Source organism: Phocoena sinus, chromosome 3 (assembly GCF_008692025.1).
Source record: "Phocoena sinus isolate mPhoSin1 chromosome 3, mPhoSin1.pri, whole genome shotgun sequence".
NCBI lineage: Eukaryota > Metazoa > Chordata > Mammalia > Artiodactyla > Phocoenidae > Phocoena > Phocoena sinus.
In genome coordinates, this window is record NC_045765.1 from 75,167,208 (window position 1) to 75,186,766 (window position 19,559).

The window sequence follows — 19,559 nt, forward strand, 5'->3', positions numbered from 1 at the left end:
CCCCAAATGGAGTTGCTTGTGCTAAATCCTATGTCACCAAACTGACGCTTAATTATAGTTTTGGCTGTCTCAGAAATGGAGTCATAGGTCGGGAATCACCTCATCAGCACTAGTTAGGTAATTGGCCTGATAGACCCCGTCATCCCCTAAAGGAAAGTGATCTTGCCATAACCAATCTTCTTTTCTGCATAGTGTAACTTCCTTGTTCCTGCTCCTTTCTGCCCATAAAAGTGTTTCATTTTGTACCGTTCCTGGGAGCTCCTTTCTATATGCTAGATTAAATGCTGCCTGATTCATGTTTTACTGAATAAAGCCAATATGATCTTTAAAATTTACTAAGTTGAATTCTGTTTTTTAACAGTTTTTTAAAAAAATAGTCCTTAATATTTAGAGGTATGTACAGAAATATTTATGAGTGACATAATATGACGTCTGTAATTTGCTTCAAAATAACTATGTAGGGGGGTAATTGGGAAATATGTGAAACAAGACTGGCCAGAAGTTGGTAATTGTTGAAGAAGGACAGTCAGTATAATTTTCTCTTTACTTTTGCTAATGCTTGAAATTTTTCAAATAAAAAATTCCAAAAAATAGGTAAAATAATGTTTTTTTCTTGCTTTAGAAAAGGCTGCCAACATAGTTGGTCAAACTCTACCAGTTAATACATTATAGGGTCATGAACTAAAAACTCATGTAACTCTAATAAAGTATCAATGCAAAAAAAAACAGGTTGGGGGTGGGGGAGATATCTAAAAAAACAACAATGAAACCTACCTATTAATTCTTGACACATGTTAACTTTGTTATTATTGATAACATGAGGGCATATATTTCAATTTAATAAGAAGGTATATGACACTTTCTACATGCCGTGTTAAATGCTGGGAATGTAAAGGTGATTAGACACCATCTATAACTATAATGTGTCTTAAGTGGTATAAATAGGTTAGAATAAAATGCTGTGGGAAACCAAATGAAAGAACAAGTTATTCTTCAGGGGTTGAGAATAAGGACCATGAAAAGGTGACAACTGAGGTAGATTTTGAATGCGTTTGCTGTGTAGGAAAGGAATCTGTTGCTAAATAGTTTTATCAAGCACTATTTAATTTGTGTTACTCTCTCTATAAGGATATTTCCTGAGGGAGAATTCTTCCCCATGTTCAGTGGCTCTAGGTAGTCTCCATTGAACCACCATTGATAGGGGCTGTAGGCCACTCATTCATTTATTCATTTGATCAGGATGCTTCCCTTAGGAAAAATAGGTAGATGAAAGGGGGAAAATGGCCCAGTAAGAAACTGAGAGGGTGGTACGTTAATGGCAGTGTCATGGAAGAGAATCCCTAATTGATAAACTCTCTTACCCAGCTTTCATAGTACTTCACTCTTGATCTAGCATCCTCAAGGTTCACTCCTGGGGATACTCTCCTGGTTTCTGTTGCTAGATACAGGTTAGGTCCTACAGATCTTTCAACATGTAATCCGCTCCTTCTTTGGTACGCCCAGCATTTCTGATTTGGGCCATGCTGTGACTTTACGCTATTTATGGATCTGATGGCCGGGGGAAGGAGAGACAAATCCTGCAGAGGGCACACCTCGTCTTAGGAACAACCTTGCTTCATTTGAGGTATTTATGTCGTCTTCAAGCAAGGGTGGGGTTGAGGGGAGAGGACTTTATCTTCTAACAAGAGGTGAAAGCTAGTTCACTTCGGCATGAACAGAGGGTTCGGGTGAATCTGCAGTTTGTTTCTCAAGTGCATCTTCTCAAATAACCCTTTCCAAAATTTCCCATTCCTTTATTCTCGGGACTCTCAGGGCCCTCAAAAGAAAAAGAGTGAGAGAAGTTAGGAAAGGGCATGGCAAGGAGCTAAACACATATGTAGTTTCCTTTGGATTCTAGCTTTAGCCAGATCCTTTGGGGAGCAAAAGGGCCAGAGGCTGGCTGTGGACTGCCCTGAGGTGAGTCAAGTAGCTTGTTGGCTCCCATTTAGTCAGGGTGAAACTCTGGATAAGAGGCAGCTGTGAGCTGTGAGCAGCCAACATCTATAGCAGCTGAGGGATGGGTGTGCTGGTCTGGTAAAGGGAATCTGGTTGGGCAAAACATCACCCATGTAGATGCAAAATAAATCAGTCGATCTAAGAACAAAATGGAAAATTTTATTAGAGCCAAACTGAGGATTATAACCTGGGAACTGCCTTGTATAAAGCTGTGAGAACCGTTCTGCCCCTTAGAGGTGAAAGCACAGTTATATAAGTTTTTGAAACAGAGGGCTGTACATTATAGACAGTTTCCACAATCCAGATCCACACATACAAAGCAAGTGGTGGGTCATGGGTCATCGTGGAAGGAAGGTTACCTCCTAAGGAGATCTGGTTAGTGTGGATGCACAATATACACTAAAGGGAAGGGAGGAGTCCCAAATGGGCAAAGAAAAACTTTAAATTTTTCTTGTTTTGCCATAAAATATGAATTTTATTTCATCACCCACTAAAAACCTCATTCTAGCCTTCATTTTTTCCTGCTCCTATTCTTTCCATTGCTCAAATTATTTTATATAGTTCTTTAAAAAATTTTGGTCTATTCCTATTTATTCATTCAGTAAAGATAGAAGAAACATCTACCATCTGCTAGACACTGTTCTAAGCAATGGGGTACACTAATCCAGATACGGTCCTTGCCCTTATGAAACATGCATTCTAGTGGCCAGTGAGGATATTAAACACATTAATTTCAGATAGTTATACATAGCAGTAAGAAAATAAAATAGACATTATGATAGCGATTGTGGTTTGTTTAATGAAGATGCAGTTTTATATGGTTTATTGGTTTATAAACCAGTCTTTCAGAAGTCTAGTCATCAGAAGTAGACATGATAGAGGGTGGATGAATAAAGAACAGAATAGCGGTGGAGAGAGCAAATCTGTGTGGGAAGTAGAGGTCTGTGGGAGATTGGTGTGTCTATATTCCAATGTATTGAATATATCTGAAATTCTTTAAAGACGGTTGCTGAGTAGTGTCTTAATTTGATATTCATCAGTTAGCAAGACATGAGAGAACGTGCAAACGTGGTAGAGAATTTACTGTTTTTTTCCTCGGAAGTAGTGAGAAGCCACTGAAGTTCTTTAAGCAGTAAATAGGTTGTTATAAATCTATTCAGAGAGAGAGTCTATGTTTATACAAATGTTTCTGTATACATGTTTATATGTAGGTATTTGTGTATGCACTTAGAAATAGATAAGTATAGATATACATGTATATATTTTAAAATTAGACTAATACACTGTACTTTGTTTTTTCTGTAGTACATCAGTAGATAATTCTGCCTTCCTCTTCTTTTTTAGATTAGATAGTATTCTGTTACGGATATAATTTACTTAACTTATTCACAAGGATAGATATTTACATTATTTCTAACCCTTTGCTAATACAAAGAGTTCTGCCATAAATATTTTTGACCATGTGCATTTGTATACCTATGTAAGTATATTTGTGGGATACATTCCTAGAAATTGAATGTAGTATCAAATCTTAAATTCCCCAGATTTTGCCAAACAGCCCTCCACAGAGTTTGTATCAATTTATTCTCCCACCCACAGGATATGATTGCCTTTTTTTCCTCATCTCTTATCCAAATACTGTTACCTTCAGACTTTTTGATGTTGATGATCAGACTTTTGCAATCTGAATTGGATGTGTGATATACCATTTGAATTTGAATTTGATTATTATGAGTGAGTTTGAGTACATATATATATATATATATATATATATATATATATGCTTAAAAGTTATTGGATTGCAGAAGGGGGTATATTTGAGAGATATTTAGAAGGTAAAATCAAAATATCAAAGGAGTTAATGAGAGGGTCAGGCCTGCATCCCGTAGCTCCAAAATTATAAACCAATGAAAGTTACATTCCTAAAGTTTTCCCAGGATTCAGCTCAAAGGCTACCTTCAGTATGATAACTTCCCTGACTTCTCCAGAAATGTGAATCGCTCCTCTTGTGCTCCATTAGCCTTCTGCACGTATATCTGCTCAAGTCCTTACTACACTATGTGTGTGTTTCAAAGTGTTACACAGTTGTAGCAAAAATCCAAACAATATAGGAATGCCTGCTGTAAACAGATATGTTCCCATTTTGTTCTTTTAAGCCTACCTCTCAAAGGGAATTCCTTAGGGACTGACTTGTACAAATCCCCAAATTTCCATTATTATATTCTTTGCTTATAAAAATATAAAATACATTTATGCATGTAGTTAAAAACAATGTCATGATCAAATAATATATATATAAACTTGTATTTTTTTCAACAATAGTAATCTTTTTTCCCAGTTGATACATACAAATCTGTGTAATATGACCTAATTAATCAAAATATTGCTTTATAAATGGGTACTTCAGACTGTCCCCAGTTTTCTTCCTGTTACTTATAATGCTACTATAAATCTATCTATATCTGTCTATCTATCTGTCTATCCATACATCTATCCATCCATCTACCTATCTTGAAGTACTTGTACTTTCATTTCAGTTGGATACTTTCCCAGAGTAGGTTTTTTGGTGCAAAGGGTAGGCAATTTTAAAGTTTAATAGATATTTCCAGATGACTTTTTCCAAAAATTTGTCATAATTTATAAGCTTAATAAGAGTGTCTGGGAGAAAATATTTTCCTATGCCTTTACCAGGGCTGAATGTTGTGTCTTTAAAGATCTTGTCAAATTATTGGACAAAAGTTTGGTACTTACTTGTTTTTATACTTTGCATATTTCTCTATTACTGAGATTGTGATTCTTTAGCATTTTATGATATGTAAAACACCTTTTCATAGCATTTGTCCATTTTTATAGTGGTTAGCTTATCCATTTTAGAGCTTTTTTGTTTATTTGGGATATTGTAGGTTTTTAAAGTGTTTTCCTCTAATCTTTTATTTATCTTTTGACTTTGCTTATGGGGTCTATGGCCTTATATATGTATATATTTCTTCATGGAGAGATATCTACATTTTCGTTTTTGGCTTATGAGTATCTACTGTTATTTAAGATCTCCTGAAGTGTAAGGTTATAAAATATTCTCCTAGATTTATTTTAAAAATTTTATATTTTTTCTTTTATATATAGTTCTTTGATGCACCTGTAGTGAAAATTTTGATATGGTGTATTAATATTAAATTTTTCTGGCTAATGATGGATTTTATAAAAAAAAAAATCCCTGAGTTCTAAGAATGAGGAAATCAAGGCTTACAGAAGCCAAGGGACTTGACCAAAATTACCCAAATTAGTTGTTTATGTTGTTTATTGTTAATATGGCGATGCTTAGTAATTACACCATAGACAGGAGGGTTTCCCACTGTGGAGATGTCCAAGAAAGAAAAGCATACATGTTTCAGAACAGGATCAAGTGTCAGTGTTCCTAGCCAAGACAATCTCAAGCTTCCTTATAAGAAAAAGGGAATCCAAAAGTTCAGAGAAAGGAGGAAGTGGTGCTGGGGATGAGATAACCGTCTTGGCTAAGTAGAAGTGGCACCAGCCTCAGGTCATCTGAATTAAATGCACACACATGCATGCATGCACACACGCAGTAGTTCTGTATACTACAGGGAGGACTATACCCCATATAGGGATCTGGGATCTTGCTCTGGCTCCATCGTAAACAGTCTCTCACTTAGCTTCAATGGGTCTGAGTTTACTTATTGCATAGAATTATTTCACTTTCTCTAGTGCCAGAATCCCTATCCCTCATATTTTTTTTAAAAACTTCGTGAAAGAAATACACTTACATACATTTTGCAGGTGAGAAAACTGCATCTTTGGTTAACCCAAGGTCATTTAACCCATGAGTAGCAGAGTGAGTTTGTCTCCCCAGTTGTGTCTGACTCTTCCAGGCCACAATCTTTCTAGTTTTAATACATTCAGTTAGTAAATGAAATAAACTGCACTGCCATTATCTGTATGTGGGCAGAAGTCCCTTGGCTTTATCAACCTCTTTAGATTCTTCAGCACTTTGCTACATAGTAACTTTTTCATGGTTCAAATGCCCGCAGATGTGATGATCTTCCAGGTTTCTCTCCTTACAGTCTCGGGAAACTGGCAACTGCAGCAAACTGCATTACTGTTGAGATGTTGGAAACTAAAGGAAATAACGGTTTCTTAGCACATACCTTCCTAAAAGTAATTCCTCTCCGTCGTCGTAATTACAGCAGATAGTAGAATAGTCATAGATGGCTGAGAAGGTTGGGGATCACTACGTATCACCACAGCAATTGGAGCCCAAAGTAGCCATCATCAGCCTCAAAGTACTGAATCTACAGATGCCTTCAGCAGAGACTTTCTCCTGTTTTTAGTATGTAGTGCGGAAGGGAGGATCCAAATGCATAAAACATCATATGGCCATTTAGGTCCTAAGACTTAACTTTGTAGTTAGTAAAATAATGAATCATGAAGTACTGGCAGGTTTTCACATAGTTGCATCAGAGTTTCACTCTGCCTTGGGATGTAGCAACACCTTTCCTCTGCGTTTCTTGTGAACTGCATAATTGTGGTAGGTATTCCTAGTAGAAAACTCTATCAAAAGATGTAAGCTGCCATCATACTGTACTGTGAAATGCTGTGATTTAAAATGGCAGCTGAAAGATCATCAGTCATTTGTCCAAATGGGCACACTGAAATAAATGAATATACTGAATTTTTTTAGATGAGAGCTGTGGCTTTGGTGTCCTCAGACATGTGGCTCAAGCATCAGTGTCAAATCCTGCTCGGCTGAATTCTGCTTAATCAAAGATTAGCCGCTTGTTTTGATTTTGAGTAATTAAGTAGAAAACCTGAAAGGCTGATTAGTATTTCATCTTAATTCTGAATATGGGACAGGAGATATCCATTCTAAAGTGTTCAGATATATTTATTTGAAGTAATTTTATTTATCTCAAAAGTATTTGTAGATAACGTTGACTGTCTCAGACTCTATCCAACAGCTTGCCTGGCATTCAATCTTTTTGTTTCTATTTGCATCACAAAGATGCTAAAAACTGCAATAAGCAAATCCTATGTTACGGCAAATGTGTAAGTTTTTAATTTTATGCTTGCTATCACTCACCCCAATTTCTCTTCTCACTGTTCCTTCTGTTAGAAGCCTATGTCCTGATTAAAAATATGTAGGTGGCGGAGCCTCTGATTTCCTAGGATGGAGAAAACCAAGTTAGGTATAATTATTTTTCTACTGAAAGTTCTCTCTGTTTACAGACGAACTTTCATCTAATGAACTTGTAAAATACTCACCAAGAAAAATTAACTATTCTCTGGAAAAAGATTCTGAGGCAGGTGGTGTTAGTGGAAGGCTTGGGCAACTGTCCCGTGATACCAGCTGGGGTCACTGGTAGAGGGGTCAGGGATGCCCGAAGCTCACATGGTCTCATAGTCTTATGGATAGGAGCACTTAGGCCCATGTGCTGGATATATCCAGCTCTCATTACACTCCATTTCTTTATAGGATGGGCATAAAGAGGAGGTCTTTGTAAGCATGAGAATAGTCTTGCAAACCAAGACAGGGGCCTTGCAGATGGAGTTTGCTTCCAGCACCTGGAGACCTTGTGGAAAGTTGAGTCCATGGGCAGTCTCTCCTGCTGCAGTTTCTTGCCAGACAGCCAGGAAAGAGCCACTGAGACCATCTTGTGGTCCTTCCTCTCTCCACACAGTGACAACATAATTCTCATTTAGTAAGAAAAGATAATTAAGAAACCAGCTCCTGTCCTGGGTGGTTAAGGAAAACTCACAGTTTACGGAAGTGTATCTTGAGGTACTTAATGCCTTGAACCTTTTCTCCCTGTTAACCATATTTTTCTCTCTACCTCGTGCAATGTGTGCCAGTGATTTTAACTCAACTTCACACTAAAACAATCAAATGGGTTTCTTTAAAAGTATGAAAATTTATGGCTTCAGTGTATGAGTATACACAAAAGGCCTACTCTTTCTCAATACACTTGAGTAATTCTCATTAATGTCAACAGGGTTTGTGAATGCATATCAAAGAAAAGTAAAATGCATTTGGAAACCCTTTAACTGATCATTCACACAAAGACACTGTTTTGTAATATATATTATAACATGATGAAATTTGCTCTTACTTGTTTCTCTAAGTTGAGGCAATATGCGTCAATGTTCATTTCTTTAAATGTCATGAGTGTACACTTTCTGCATTGGAAAAATTAATCAGAAATGTAGATGTAGCCAAAAATTAATTTCAGGCCAAGTTTCATGGTGTGAGAAGAGTACATGACTGATGGCATTTTCATTGCTGTGGTTGTGGGCGTGACTTTTTCAAAAACTGCAGTTTTGAAATTGACAATGCAGCATCATAATCCTTTTTTCATGCAGGAAACACCCACTTAAAATAGTTTTCATTTTTCTCTGAATTCCTGTAGGCAGATAATTTTCACAATCAAGTTGCATAGAAACACTTCATTCATAAAAGATAACATCTGAGATGTATCAATGAAACATTCATGACCTCTGCTTTTCTGAGCAGTAAGCATTGACTTTGAGACTGCCCAATTCTTTCCTTTGAAAAAGATCAAAAAACACCTGCGTGGAGAGGTGTGTGTGTGTGTGTGTGTGTGTGTGTGTGTGTGTGTGTCTGTCTGTCTGTCTGTCTCTACATGTAATTGTAATGAGAAGTCATGCAGTGATGGCTTGGAATCCTTGAGTGCAGTAGCCATGTCTGTTCAATCGGTAGTGTAGTCTTGATGCCTACGACTGGGCGTGGCATGGAGTAAGCACCTATGAAAATTTGGAAAATACATTTGCGAATGGTGTTCTTGAACCCTTCAGGCTCTGTGGATAGGCAATGTCAGCCTACCTGTCAATTCACCAGTTTATATTAATAGTTGAGAGTCACAGTGTTGTCCTGATTTCCCAAGAATATCCTGAAGTGGTCAAGACAAATGTGTAAATGTTTGCCTTATGGATTTTATGTTGTTTACGTTCCTGTTTATTAGAAGTGATACTGTAAAAACTGAATGATGACAGACCTTGTTATTTTGACATTATACTAAGAATGTTTGGTTAAAAGCGGAAGAAGAACTTGAGTGGAAAATGTTTTACTATTCAGGCAATACATTGCAATTTATTTTAAAGAGTACTCATAAAAGCATCATCAATAATTTTATGTAAAATGAACATGGAGATCGTTTACAATGTAGCTGTTTATCAATTAAAGTCCATGCAAGTGTAGCTGGAGCCAGCTACCTGATATACAGTGATGTCTTTGCTCTTCTTTTCCAGTGGGAAAAATCTATTAGAAATTCTACTTGTGATAGAAAAATAGCAGCAGCACTCACTGACTAGAGAGGTTGCATAAGGATTGGGGAATCTGGGTGTTTTCATTTCTACCCTAGTTCAAACATATTCAGAAATGCCTGTCTCTGCTTTGGAAACATGCTTTATGAGATCTTGACATTTTACAGTCACAGAAGTTTCCTTAAGTACTTGCACAGAACTTTTTATTTAGATTGGGGAGAAAGAATATGCAGATTTATTTTATTATTGTAAAAGTTAGAATATAGGAAAACAGCAATTTAAGAAAGAACACACATTAGATATGTATAGTATTCTATTTCTCTGATTCCTTTTTCTAAGTAGACCCAAATTAGTATGGAAAACATGCAACTTAATTCCCTTTTTATTACCTTAAATGTAAGACATCATTATACAGTAGGAGATTAGGGGAACATTTTATGTAAGTTATATAAGATTAGAGAATGCTTCCTATAAGGAGATTTTGGGATTTAAATGCCTGATTTCCTCCTGAATATTTCTGTCTTTTCATAAATGCACATTTTTCTAGAAACACATGGATAAGATTTTGGTCACAAGCAAGGTTGTTTTTAAATACAGATGAGGAGAAACTGTTTAATTTGGAATGTGAAGTTTTTTGGCTTGTTTTGTTTGCTTGTGTTGAGTCAGTTTTACTTACTCTAAGCTAGGACTGAGGAAAAAGTAGATACGTTCCCATGTGACCCTTCAGTAATCCTGCAGAATTGAAAGCTCCAGCAACTTTTATAGTGGTCTGAATGTTTTCCCATAGAGCAGGAAGTCATCGTGAACCTAAGCATGTGAAAAAGTCTTGTAATTATGACCATGTTGGGCTCTGAAAAGCTATAAATCTTTTTTTTTTTTTTTTTTTGCGGTACGCGGGCCTCTCACTGCTGCGGCCTCTCCCGTTGTGGAGCACAGGCTCTGGAGGCGCAGGCTCAGCGGCCATGGCTCACGGGCCCAGCTGCTGCCCGGCATGTGGAATCTTCCCGGACCGGGGCACGAACCCACGTCCCCTGCATCGGCAGGCGGACTCTCAACCACTGCACCACCAGGGAAGCCCTATAAATCCATTTTTAAAGTTCATTTATTCCTATGAATAGTGACTAAAATGAACTTCACCTTGCTGGTTCTCCATGAATTACATTCAGTACTCATGCCTTCAATAAATATTTTTGGAGCATCTACTCTCAACTTGGTACAGTCATGGCCATTGAGGACACAGCAATAAAAGTATAGAAAGAGATATATCTTTAATGTTAGGAAATGAGAATGACTATAAATAAAAGTAAAATATGGAATGACCTAAAGAATGATAGGGGCTGTAGTTTTACATTTGGTGGTCAGGAAAGAGTTCTCCGAGGAGGTGATATCTGAACAAAAACAAGAGTGAGGTGATGAATAAAGTGAGGGTGTTAACTGTGTATATATCTGGAGGATTAATGTTCCAGAGAAGGGAAACCATGGGTGTGAACAGCTTAAGGCATGGCTGTGTTTAGTGCATTGAATGGCCGTGAGGGAGGGGGAAAAGGTATGAAAATGAAGTCAGAGCTGTAGTCAGGCTCTGTATCATGTAGGTCCTTCTAGGCGTGGTGAGGGCTTAGGATTCTAAGTGTTATCACTCTGGCTGCTGAGTTTAGGAATGTAAAAGTACAAGCACAGACTTTATTTAGGAGGCTAATGTACATCTCAACTAGAGATGGTAGTGGGTTAGACTGGTGGGATAATGGTGAAATTGGTAAGAAGTAATTAGATTTTGTTGGTAGATTGGATGTGGGTTAGAGACTGGCAACTGACAATAGTCTGAGAATTTCCATCTCGATATTTTCAAGCTGAGTATTTTCAGATGTTATTCTTGAGCCAATATATATTTTTAGGCTTTAAAAATATACAAAGTTTTGTCTGCTCTGAAAAATCTATTAAGCTTGGTAAACACCCCCAGATGATCTCTGCTGTTCTTTGACCTTCGCCACGTGGCCCGCTCTTCTTTAGAGCCGTAGCCTTCTCTTAAATTATCACTAAGCTAACAGGTGCTCAAATGGACTTTTATCTTCTAGCTCTACTCATAAAATCCAGTTCACAAATCATATTCCTTTATTGCTGACTCATCCTTCATTCTTCATTAATTAACTCATTCAACAAATATTTATCCCTCTAAAAAATATTTATAGAGTATCTACTTACCGTGTGCTAGGTATCTAGGACTAAGCAAAACAGACAGAATTTCACCCTCAAGCAAATTACTTCCAAAGGAAAGAGAGAGAAACCAAGTAGATGAGTAAATGTATATCGTTTACCATGTGCTGGTAAGCACTGTGGAGAAGACTAAGGCAAGAAGGTGGAGAGGATACCCTGAGTTAGACGGGGAAGAAAGGAGTATTATGGTTTTGACTGAATGTCAAGGCCTCTTTGAAAAGATGATATCAGAGGAAAAGCTCAAAGTAGGTAAGGGAACAAGCCATGTGTGTATGTGGAACAAAATTGGTCCAAGGAAAGGAAATCTTATGTGCAAAGGCACAGAGGTGGGAGTGTACCCAGTGAGTTCTTGGAATAGTTAGGACACCAGTGTGGCAAAACAGCTTGAGCAAGAGGAAGCTGAGTACTAGGTGGGGCAAAAAGTACCAGATGGGGCAGCTGGGGCTGGGGGGCAGTTATTAGATCTTTGTATGAGAAAAGAAGACACTGGAAGATTTTGAGTAGGGGAGTGACGTGTTATTGTGTTGGGATCAGTCTGTTGCTGTGTTCAGAATGAGAATGGAGGGTGGAGGTAAACACAGAAGAAGACAGATTGGGAGGTTGTGGCATTATTGCCATTACTGGTGGCACAGGCACAGTGCCCCATACTTGTTCAAAGATTTGCTTGCTGTCCTTAAGAGTCATTCTCACTACTGAAAGATTTATCCCCATATACATGGAAGGTATTTGCTATTTTTTCACCAGCTCTCTTTCCTGTTGAGATTGTAAGCCTCCTCTTAGTAGAACTTTACATCTTCTGAGTATGTCTTTTTGTTTTGTTTTACTAAGAGTTACAAAGGATAGGACAAATAATGCTTGCAAAACATCTCAAGACTAAGCCAGGCACTGTGAGTAGTATTCTGTAGATAAGGACCAAAGTACAAATCTATAAAGATTCTGAAATTACAGGCACTAATGCTAATGCCATCTCTAGGAAGTGGGCAGATTGACCTCCTTTTTTGATAGAGTAAAATGTATATAATTTGGTTGGTATTTATGAAAATGTAGAAGTTGACAATTTTTTTTTTTTTTTTTTTTGCCATACGCGGGCCCCTCAACGCCGTGGCCTTTCCCGTCCCGGAGCACAGGCTCCGGATGCGCGGGCCCAGCGGCCATGGCTCACGGGCCCTGCCGCTCCACAGCACGTGGGATCCTCCCAGACTGGGGCACGAACCCACGTCCCCTGCATCGGCAGGCGGACTCCCAACCACTGCGCCACCAGGGAAGCCCAGAAGTTGACAATTTAAGTAGAGCAGTCCCCGTCTGTATTCTTATTAATCCACAAGTATATAATTATACCTCTACATGGTTTTTACAGATATATTCACTGTGAAGTTTATTTGTCATCCCCAGATATTATAGCTCACCACTTTAAAAAAATGGACTGTATGGTAGTTCTTTATAATCTCTCAACAGTAGCCAGATTTCTCAAGCCTCATTTCATGTTGTGTTCCTACGTGTCTGACTGAAGGGTTTGTGTCAAGCTTCTCTGCTAAGGAACAGCGAAAGCTAAAAACATAACAGTGGGAAGTTCTTTTGCTGACTTTCAAAGGATTGTTTATCTGAAGATAAAAGAATAGAAATACATTCGTAAGCAACTTTGGGGCTATTATTTTTTTTGCAAGAAAAACCTACCTATAGCATATAGTATAGAAGGAAGAGTTAGAAATACAACATGAACCAAAAAAAAACATCTCTAGGAAATAAAAGACACCACCAAAAGATATAGCCCAATTTTCACATCCACTGGATAATATAAGGAATATGTCATGTGTGCTCAGGAATGATTAGGATTTACCTTCTAGAGACTAGACGACCTCATTGTTCCAAAGAATCCAGCCTAACTGTAAGTGGGCAATCAGAGAACTACTGACAAGCTCATTCCTCCTAAGCCCTGTGCTTCCAAACTGCAGTGTATTTAGCAACCCCCTTCCCTGGACATAGGGGAGCTGCCCTTTGTCTTGGCTCTCCTGGGAGAGACCTCTTTTGTTCCTGTCTGAATCATTGTGCAGCTGCTGGCTGGAGGGAGAGAGGGGGAAAGAATGAAATCTAGTGCAAAACAAAGGCAAATAGTTCAGGAATCTCAGAAAACAAAGGGTTGCTGGATGTTAATGAGAGCATATATAGGGGAAGTAGATTCTGACATTTAGGTGACATGCATGAAATGAGAATAGTATTAAGAAACACACGGACAAGCCAGCTTTCACCTGCTCCTGGATTTGGTTTCTCACTTAGGTCATCTGCCTTTTGTCCTCTTCTGCTAATAATATTTTCAAAATGGAGATATCCTTTAAAATCTAAAAGTATAAATGTCTGCTATAAAAGTTACGTCAGACCAAAAATATTCGACACGGAAAATTAAATTCTCTCCCAGTCCCCATAACTTTACTCCTCAGAGACAACCATTATTATTATTATTATCACCAATAGAATTTATTTTTGTGAGCAGTTTTAGATTCACAGCAAAATTGAGTGAGAAGATACAGGGACTTCCTCCATATCCCTGCCTGTACACATAACATAGCCTTCTCCAATATCAACATTCCCCCATCAGAGTGGTACATTTATTACAATTGATGAACTGACACCGACATATTATTATCACCCAAAGTGCAGAGTCTACATTAGAGTTCACCCTTGGTGGTGTACGTCCTGTGGGTTTTGACAAATGTATAATGATATGTATGCACCATTACAGTATCATACAGAGGATCTTCATTGCCCTAAAAATCCTTCGTGCTCCACCCATTTATCCCTTCCCCCCTCCAATCCCTGGCAACCACTGATCTTTTTACTGAGAGACAGCCATTACTAATACATGTATATTTGTCACCAAACTCAGGTTTGGCTGCTCATCGCTCAAGAATCCAATACTGAGAGACAAAGGATTGGGTAAAAGGCAAGAGCACTTTATTGAGGAAGCCAGCAGTCCTGGGGAGAAGGTGCACTCATGTCCCATAGAATCAACTCCTCACTGCCAATCAGGGGGCAGGAGCTTTTACAGGGGAGTTTCGGGGGCATATAAGTGGGGAGAGAAGGCTACATGCAGAACAACATAGTCGGCTCTGACAGTCATCTTGAAATTGGTCATGCAGTGGTCTGATCCGTGTCATCTTGATTGTTTTAGGTACAGTTAATCTTCAACTCTGGGGATGGTTTGTTCCCATTTCCTTGAGGCCTGTTCTTGGAATTGTGTAAGATGGAGCAGCTTATGTCATGGCTCCAGTCTGTTCATCATAGAGTTAACTTTTTTCACCTGGTGAGGATTTCAATATCTGTAAAACAGCTCAAAGGAGATGGCTCAGAATATTATCTAGAGCCCTTGAGGAGGAACTAAAGGTCCTCAGCTTTGTTTAATGGCTAAGTCATGTTTGCCTGCTTTCCTTTGCTTCTGCATTTTCTCACTTCTTTGATTAAATTTATTTTTTGACTAAAGTTTTCTACAGACAAGAGGAAGGTAGAGAACATGGGTGTGTGTGTGGGGGGAGTCTTTCTTGGAACAGCCCCGTAGGGTCCTGCTCCTGTACATATTTGTAAATACCTTACCAAGACTTTTTAATTCATCTATAAACATACCTAGAGGTGTAAACTATAAGCTGATAGCTTATTCAACACCATGAACATCTTTCCATGTCCATTTCTTGTTCATTATATTGGCTGCAATGATACCTGATTATATAAAAGTACTAAGTTAATTTTTAACCCACCCACTACTGCTGTTGGAAAGTTGCTACACACATTATTTTCATGTAAACAATACTACAGTGAACATTCTTATATATATACATATTTGTTCTTATCTGTGATTTCTTTATAGATTAAATTCAGACAATATACATATTTTAATTTGGATACATACTTACATATTATCCTCTAGAAAAGCTAATATTAATTTACAGTCTGACCAGAAAAGAGTTTATGAGAGTGCCTTTTTATATCAAAGTCAGCATTGAAATTTATCATTATTTTCTGGATGTGTAAAGATTTAAAAGATTGATATTTCACTGCTATTCTAGTTTGATGTATTCAATTATTAGTGAGATTAAACATATTTTATTTTCCATTGATCACAGTATATCTTTTTGAGACTTGCTCATTGATGTATTTTACCCAGGTTTCTAATCGTGCTTTCATTATACATCCTGCTCTTCAGAAATTTAAAATTTTAATTAGTTGATCCACCAGTCTTTTCATTGATGGCCTTAAATAATACTTTGGAGGGCTTTTCCTGACCCAAGTTCAGACAAAAAAGCTATCTCTGGTGTTCTTATGCTATATTTTTACACTTATAACCCTAAGCTATTTATAAATTATCCTTCCCTGGGCTTTCATTCTAAATGCCAGAGAGAACCCCAATGTTTATGCTGGACTTTTGGTAAGACTTCTGTTTCCATATTCCGTTTGGCTTAAATAAAATATAATGACCAGTTTTTTCCTTCTAAAATAACACCTAAATATCAGCCATCATTGGAGACCATAAAGCTAGTCCAGAACACACACAAAAACATAGGAATGAAGAAACAGGAAGGGAGCATTCAAGTGCACATATACTCTGGAGCTAAGTCAGCTGCCCAGGCCTGTTAAGCCAGGACCCAGCTGCCAGGCTTTCATTTCAGAGAAGAGGAAAGACCAAGAATGAAAAGAAATGTCTGGGGCTTATTCCGGAGGAAGCAGCCTGATTACTACCTTATTTTTGCCAGAATCCTGATAAGAACAGAGAAAGAGAAACAGAGAGATCCAGGGCTTCTCTGCTAAGAGCCAGACTGTAATACTTTAATAATGTTGATGGGACTCATTCATTTAACAAAAAATTATCACAAGCCTATTCTGACTGTTAATGTTCTAGGTGCTGTGGCTACAAGAGTAGACAAAACACAGAGCTCTAGTCATGCAAGTTTATATTCTCACCAAGTAGACAGACAATTAATAGTATAAGTGAATATAATATATTTTGTTAAATAATGGAATATTTATGGAGATAGTGATTTGTGTTAGAAAGCAAAATGTGCCAGCGAGGATGGATAGTAAGGGTTACCTGGTTGCTATTTGAGACATGTTGGTCAGGGAACGCCTCACTGAACAGGGACATTTAATAAACCCTATAACCTCATGGTTTTCCAGTTAGACAACCTGACATATGGTTGCATCTTGAACACATCATATGTGTGATGCCGCGGTATTTTTGCTTAAAACTCGCTTCCCTTTATTGGCTCAGATGTGGAGCATTCGGATAGCGTATTTGTCAGACTAAAAGCAGTATTTTTCTGGACCTGTTTATAAGACGGACAGAAAACGTCAAAGACGCCAGTGCTAACATATAAAACTCTGAACGATGGTGAAGTAGCCTGTCAGCTGCTTTACTTGGAGGACAGTCATATTGGGCTTACAAGTTATGAGATTTCTATTTTTACATAAAGGTACTAGGAAGAATATTTACTAAATTAGTGATTTAATTTTATGGAAATGAAAAGCAGTTAATTTATTTTAGGAAAGATTTGTGTGTTTAAGAAACCAGAATTTTAAAAAGATTAGGAAGGATGGGAGAACCTAAGAAAGTTCTTTCCTCTCAAATATCTTCTCCATCAGCTAGTAGGGGTCTAACATACCATTTATTGCTACCTTGAAAGAATGCAAACACTGTTGGGAGAGGATGACTTCAGCCAATGTCCGTGAAAGGAGTTATTGTAACTCATGTCTTAAAATCCTAGTAAGCATGGATACAAGCTCAGAATTATTTTTAAGTTACTACTGTGGGTGAATATTAGCAACAGATGAATCAACCCTTGCAGTGAACATATGTATTTATCCCTTTTATATATTGTTTACCCATTATATCCATCAATGAACTTATCAGACGTATTCCTGAGAGTTGATTTGTGATAGAAAGCAAGAGAAAGAAAGCAGGATTACATAAAGGGAAGCTAGATAGGTATCCAAAATAAACTTTTCCATACTTTTGTAAAAGATTTTAGCGAAGAATTACATCTTGTTTCAGGAGTCCAGAATACTGCCGTTTTTATTCTAGGAAATCTGCTGGAAGAAAAGTATTCCCAGTATCTCCTATAGCTAAGTCTACATATTGGTAAAGGAGGAGAGAAGAATTAGGGTGGAGGGGGAAGGGAAGGAAGGGAAACTTGGAGAAACATGAGAAATATGAAACTTTCTGTAGTCATATGAAAAAGCAGAAATCAAATGGAAAATTCTCTCAAGTGATTGGTAAGAAACACATGTAAAAGGAATAATTAATGTGAAGATGCTGATAAAAATGAAATGCTTATTTTTGTAATTGAAAAACCGGTATTCATGTTTTTAAACTATTTCTGATTAGCAAATATTACTCCAGACCAATTTTTATACTACAAAATCCAGCCAAAAGTACTATTTCAATATAGTTCCCTAGCATTTTAACTATTACTTAATTTTGTTGTCATCACACTCTACCAAAGAAGGTACATCATTCATTGTTACATCCATTTTACAATAGAGATATATACACACACATTCAATCACGCATATATGTATACTTACATATATATGTGTGTATACACACATACATATGTTGATCTATCATCAGTCTGTTATCAATGATCTATAAAATGGTATCCTCCTCTCACAGTATATTAATAACAGAAACAAAATGAAAACTCTCTTCTTGTCATTTTGAGAATAGATTGCAGACTGAGTATCAACTCTTCTTAATTGTCATTTTAAAGAAAAAACTGAGCCCAGGGAGGCTAGAGTTTGCATAACGAGCAATGTCAGATTGGCACACCAGTTGTATTGATTTCCAGCTGGTGTTTGGTCTTTTATACTGACATAGAAAACCTTAATGAGAATAACCTACTTCATGGACAACAGGCTTAGCTCCTGGAGAAGCTTGTTTACTCTTCCAGCCTGAGAGAACTGTGGGATCTGATTGAGCACGTAGTTTAAATGCGGCAATTCTTGCCCATCCTGCTCTCCTGAGTCATCTCCCATCTGTGGTTTCTGGGCCCATCTCTGCAGAAGAGCGCTTAGTGCATAAATAGACCCTGAACGGGTGAGAGAGAAGCACAGCACAACCGTTTCCTGTGGTTATTGAGTCTGTGCTCTTCAATAATTTCTCTGATACTGAGACTCAAAGCACAGTAGAAAATTCTGCTGTCCTTGAAAACTTAGCGATCAGGAGGAAGAAACTGCCCTTCCATGTCCCATATATAGATGTATCATTGATTAGGTCTCTCCCTCACCCCTCTCTCTCACACCTGCCTGATTCACACCAGGAAGTTAAGATAAATTACACTATCTTAATATTCACTTTATTGTGCTTTACATTCACCTTCAGTATTCACTTTGTGTTGTTTTTACATCTGTCATCTATAGGGAAATGAGTACACATAAAAATACATATGTGATAGAAGGAAAACTTGATAATAGTCAAGGATGCTTATTTCTTAAGGCTCAATGAATACAAAAACAAGAGTAAATTTTATGTAGAGAAGGTACTATCAATGAATACAAAAACAAGAGTAAATTTTATGTAGAGAAGGTACTATTTTTATTTTTTGAGGAAGATAATGTACACAGAATTACAAACAATAATATATCCAACACCTAGAGTTAATAGAGGTTGACATTTCTTCATATTTGCTTCTAGATGTTTTTAATCTAAAGTGATTATTATTATTATATACTATGGCTATTATAGATATGACCTTTCCTTTTACCAACATCTACATTCCTATTCTTCTTCCAACTCCAGAGGCAACCAATACCATACATTTAGTATTTATCATTTTATTCCATTTTACACATAGAGGAATGCATTCACAAACAATCCAAGAGTATTATTTTTGGTGTATTTTTTAATTGCCACACATTAAAAGATGATGTATAGATAGGTCATTTTAGTTCTTGCAGCATTATATTTTTGAGATGTATCCATAGTTTCTCTGCTTTATAATGTTCCATCCTGAGATCATGTCCTAACATATGAATGTTTTTATCCATTTCTCTACTTGTACACACAGAGGTTATTCCCT